At 41.5% G+C, this 5,679-nt stretch overlaps 2 pseudogenes; both read right to left on the minus strand.

Moving 5' to 3' along the window:
- Positions 1 to 2,616: 2,616 nt before the first annotated feature.
- Positions 2,617 to 2,736, minus strand: LOC134896286 (5S ribosomal RNA; annotated as a pseudogene).
- A 182-nt stretch (positions 2,737 to 2,918) lies between these two features.
- Positions 2,919 to 3,038, minus strand: LOC134898489 (5S ribosomal RNA; annotated as a pseudogene).
- Between the last annotated feature and the right edge of the window lie 2,641 nt (positions 3,039 to 5,679).

A 5,679-nucleotide genomic window follows, 5' to 3' on the forward strand; every position in this document is an offset into this window, starting at 1 on the left:
CTGCAAGAAGGTGGGGTACCTTGGCGAGTGGTTTGCAGGCTTCCGTGCATTGGCCAATTCACTAACTAAACCCCCATAATTTATTTATTGATATTGTGAGGATAGGTGAGCTTGCTATGGGGAGTGCTGAACTTTCTGCTTGTATGTATTTGGGTTGGTGGCCATGGGCAGCATGCACCCCACCCTATGAGTGGTGAGTGCAGACACTGCACCCCGCTTCTGGGGTGGCGAGTGCTGTGGTTTTCTAGATTTGTTTGCATATTGCTGGGTTAATCTTTGGTTAACTCTTATTAACCATGGTCACAGGCCTGTTCATGCACCCCTGTGTAATCTAATTTGTTCTAAACCTGTGTCAGCCGCTCCTTAGTAATTTATCAGCCAGTGTCAGGTGACAAGTATGCCTTTAAAAGCCATAAGATTTGTGGCAGGCATACATTAAACCTAGTGGGCATGTTTGCAGTTATATTATGTGTGATACAGTTGCCAGGTTAAATTTTTGAGACTTTGTGATAGTGTAGGACCTGCAAGAAGGTGGGGTACCTTGGCGAGCGGTTTGCAGGCTTCCGTGCATTGGCCAAATCACTAACTAAACCCCCATCATTTATTTATTGATGTTGTGAGGATAGGTAAGCTTGCTATGGGGAGTGCTGAACTTTCGGCTTGTATTTGTGTATAATATATATATATATATATATATATATATATATATAGCATTGTTTCCACGAAGTGGAGGGTGCACTCACGCTTGTATGTAAATAGTCCATGCGTAAAAGAAAAGACTTTATTGAAGTTGTCAAAAAGCCTTATTGTCTACGTTTCGGTTCGTTAACGAACCTTTCTCAAGACCAGTAACACATCGTAGTTATATTGACATCATTCATCATAGGTTAACAATGCGTCTAGAACAAAAAACAGAAACAAATACACATATTAGGAGACTCAGCCTCCCAGGCCATATGACATCCAGTTGACACTTATGGTGAAACACGGGCAATCTAAATATAACCATGATAGCAGCTCAGCCCATCTGCCCTGTTGCTGCATCCAAGTAGCAGCGTATATATGATCAGGTATGTTCTGTGTGACCCCTTTATAACCTCTTGTTGGCTAGTTATTTTGGTTTGGTTTTGATGACCTTTGCTCTATTGATACCTTAGAGACGTGACGATCTCCGTGTGTATCTTTATTTTGGTGCCTATACCTGCTACTCCCCTGTTCATCATATACTACGATGGAATTGATTTTAGGTGAGTTCTCAAAGCACTATGGCTCGTAGGTGGCGACACTACAGGTGGAGGTGGTGCATTTTCTTATAGCATTCGTCCCCGTAACATACCCGTTTCCTGGGTGATGGGCTGAGCTGCTATCATGGTTATATTTAGATTGCCCGTGTTTCACCATAAGTGTCAACTGGATGTCATATGGCCTGGGAGGCTGAGTCTCCTAATATGTGTATTTGTTTCTGTTTTTTGTTCTAGACGCATTGTTAACCTATGATGAATGATGTCAATATAACTACGATGTGTTACTGGTCTTGAGAAAGGTTCGTTAACGAACCGAAACATCGACAATAAGACTTTTTGACAACTTCAATAAAGTCTTTTTTTTACGCATGGACTATTTACATACAAGCGTGAGTGCACCCTCCACTTCGTGGAAACACTGCTATTCGAGTAGACCGACTGGGTTTATTGGGAGCACCCGTCACGTTGGAAACCATGAGATGAGAGTGCAGGATCTTTGTATGTATGTATGTATGTATGTATGTATGTATGTATGTATATATATATTATATATATATATATATATATATATATATATATATATATGTATATATACACACATACATACATACATACAAACACTCACTTCTTCCAAAAAAGAAAAGATATTGACCAGCACTCACGTTTAGTAGATTAAAGAAAAAGGGTTTTATTCCTGACAAGCCATCTGGATATAACCCGGTACTACAGCCCGCCCGACAGCCGTTTCAACGCACAATGGTTTTCATCAGGGGCAGCTGTCACCCTGTCCAGAGTCTCTTTAAATAGCAGAGAGGGCGCCGGAAAGTTCAAACAGGAAGCCCGTCATCTGGAGGCAGTGCGTCACAGCTGCTGCCTGATTGGCTCCTTCCGACACGTGGGTTGTGTTGCTACAATAAACAAACCCGGCTCTCTCCTTAGCAAACCGCTCCGGCAGCGCGACATCAGTGTAGCGCAGGCAGATCTGTATTTTCGTGCGTCAAACAGGTGAAGTTGCTGCTGTCTGTATCCCCAGCCAGCGGCACACATGTAGAGTGATAACCCCACAGTGCGCCGACAGCAGGGAATTACAACAGCCCAAACACATATACAAACCGTGAAACAAAAAACAAGTGAGCAAACTGTACTAACTTGCACAGCAATGGTATCGACCACTCAGGGAACGATAAAGTCTAAATGCAGTACAAAGCCATTATACTGATTGATTATAACCATGGTTATTGTCACCATAATTAATACATCACCGAAACTGTATAAAGTACACAGGACCAGGGTGAAAGGCAAATAAGAGCACCGTATGGTGTAAAGAGCCAAAAGGATAAATAATCTTCACCTGTAGGACAAAGCGTGTCCCTTGGTACAATACCCGGTATTCCCATGCCGTCTCCGAGCATGGTACTGACTGGGCCCAACACTGCTTAATTGCCAAGATCAGACGGGATCGGATGGTTTCCAGTGTGGTATGATTGTATCAAACAGATGTGTCCATATATACATATCCCAATGTATCAATGTCACCCCTCATCTCTCAATTGCATCACGTAATACTCCTGTGGGCTTATAACAATGTACAAGCACTAAAAAAGAAACCAAAGTTAATACTAACGAATGAGAGACAAATCAGGGGAACCTCAAGTGGAGGACACATCAAGTCCCTTGATACAACACCCAGTATTCCCACATCGTCTCCAAGTGTGGTACTAGCTGGGCCCATCACTGCTTAATTACCAAGATCAGACGGGATTGGATGGGTTCCAGTATGGTGTGGTAATTTCAATCACTGCGGTGTGCATAAATTCAAAATCATATATGATGTTGAGGACAATTAGAGGCAAACTTAAACCAAAGTCTGTAATCACAATAAAGCAAACAGTTAAAGCTTGTCTGATATTTAAGCCTCTGGTGTCAAGAAAGGAACCGTAAGTCAGAAACACATGTTAATCAGAAAGACTTGAAACATGATATGATCATCATTGTAGTCTGAAACAATCAAGCATCAGCAGAAGATAAGTGATGAAACAAATCATAATTGACAAGACATGACACACGGCGGTGTCAGAAAAATAAACCAAAATGTTGGACACTATACACTGTTGTACAGGGTCAGAGGAAGCAACCCAAACGGAATTCCTCATTGAGCCCAGTAGGGGCCAATGTTTTTAATCTATCAATCCATTGATGTTCTCGTTGCAGTAAAATTTTGTTGCGATCACCACCCCTTTGTAGTGGTGGGATTTGATCCAAAATGCAACACTTAAGTTGACTGATAGTGTGTTTCGCCTCCCTGAAATGTCTTGCCACAGGTAAATTTGTGAAGTCACTTGAAGCCCCATCTTGGGTGATGCTCTTCTTGATTGTAGAACGATGCTGGCTTAAACGCTCCTTTAGCATCCTACTGGTCTTTCCAACAGAAAGCAGATTACATGGACATTTTAGTACATAGACTACAAATTTACTGTTGCAGGTCTTTGTTTAATAGTATATGCCTTATTATCCTGAGGGTTAATAAACCGATTGCCAAGTAGCAAGAATGGACAGTTTGGGCAACCCGTGCATTTATGTACCCCTGTTTTGATAGTCAACCAGTGAGACGGTGTGTTTTTTTCTCTTCAAAAATCTGTCACAACAAGCATATCTTTCAGATTGGGTCCTCGTCTGTAGGCGAATCGAGGTGGTTGCGGAATAGCTTTTGCCAGAATTGGATCAGTGTCTATGAGGTGCCAATGCTCATAAATCTTCTTGCGTATGAAACTAGAAGCAGTGGTATACATGCTGACAAATTGAACCTGTCATTGTCTTTGTTAAGAGAAGCGTCTTTACCATATAGGAGTTCCTCTCTCTTTATTTGGCCAATTTTTGTGAGTGCCAAATCAATCTCTTCCTTTGAATATCCACGATCGAGGAAGCGTTGACACATATATTGTAAAGCAGATGGTATTGCAGAAGAGTCAGAGGTGATCTGTATCACCCTTAAGAGCTGTGAGAACGGTAACCCTCTTTTAAGGGGTGCCGGGTGAAAACTCGTTGAGAGCAAGAGCGTATTCCTATCAGAGTCTTTACAATGAATCTTGGTGGTCAGTTTGTTGTTGGACAGAAGAACGGAAACGTCCAAAAAATTAATTTCTGTTTTACTAAACGTGAGGCTGAATCTAATGGTGCCAGGAAGTGAATTCAGATGATCAATGAAGGTCAGGAGTGTTTTCTCTCCCCCATACCAGATAAAGAATAAGTCATCAGTATACCGGACATATGCTGTCAAAAACCGGCCAAATAAGGGGTGACCTGTAATATGTTCCTGTTCATATGTTGACATGAAAATGTTAGCGTATGCTGGGGCCATGTTAGACCCCATGGCTGTCCCCTGTTTTTGTAGAAAAAAAACTATTTTCAAATAAAAAATAGTTTTTGTTCAAAATGAGGCTAATAAGTAATACCATATACTCTGACGGAGGTCCAAAGTATCTATCACTCTCTGTTATTAGCAGTCTACATGACTCAATGCCAAGTGCATGCGGAATGTTCGTATATAAACTCGATACATCAAGTGTGACCAGTAATGTATCATCAGGAATGTGCTTGATACATTCAAGTTTCCTTAAGAAATCTGTTGTGTCCTCAATGTAACTAGCCGCACTTTTAGCAAGAGGCTGTAGATAAAAGTCTACAAACTGTGAAAGTGGTTGACATAATGATCCACGTGCTGAAATGATCGGGCGCCCAGGGGGCTGTGTCAATGATTTATGGATTTTAGGTAACGTATACAGGATTGGGGTTTTTGGATGAGGCGTAGTCAGAAAGTCAGCAGTAGTTTGATTAATGTACCTGTTATTGACTCCCAAACTGATTATTGAATCAATTTCCTTTTTGTATGTCCATGTGTGATCATAAGGGAGTTTCTGATAGCAAGTTGGGTCTGACAATTGTCCATTAGCCTCTTGTGAATAGTAATCATAGTCAAGGAGGACAATGCCTCCTCCCTTGTCTGCAGACCTGATGACCAGGTGATTGTCATTCTGTAAAGATTTAATGGCAGCTCTTTCTCCCTTTGTGATGTTAAAATGACTAATTCTTTGCTTCTCTATATAGGGCATTGTGTCCCTTTTGAGTACTCTCAAGAAGGTTTGGATTGAAGGATTTAGAGTAGGTGGATCAAATTGACTGGATTTCTTCAAAGGACAGTGAGCAGTAGAAGATGAAACCGTCGTGGAAGTATCTGGTAACTGGGAATTGGAGTAGTAGTCCTTTAAACGAAGTTGTCTTCCTAATTTGTAGAGGTCCACCTGCCAGCGGAAGCTGTCTTGGCCAACCGTTGACACAAATGATAATCCCTTGTTCAGGATAGAGAGTTCTTAATCCGTCAGTTTGTGTTTGGATAAATTGAAGACCACCGATACCTGCGCTTTATTCTCTATTTTTT

Source organism: Pseudophryne corroboree, chromosome 3 (genome assembly GCF_028390025.1).
Source record: "Pseudophryne corroboree isolate aPseCor3 chromosome 3, aPseCor3.hap2, whole genome shotgun sequence".
NCBI classification, from domain to species: domain Eukaryota; kingdom Metazoa; phylum Chordata; class Amphibia; order Anura; family Myobatrachidae; genus Pseudophryne; species Pseudophryne corroboree.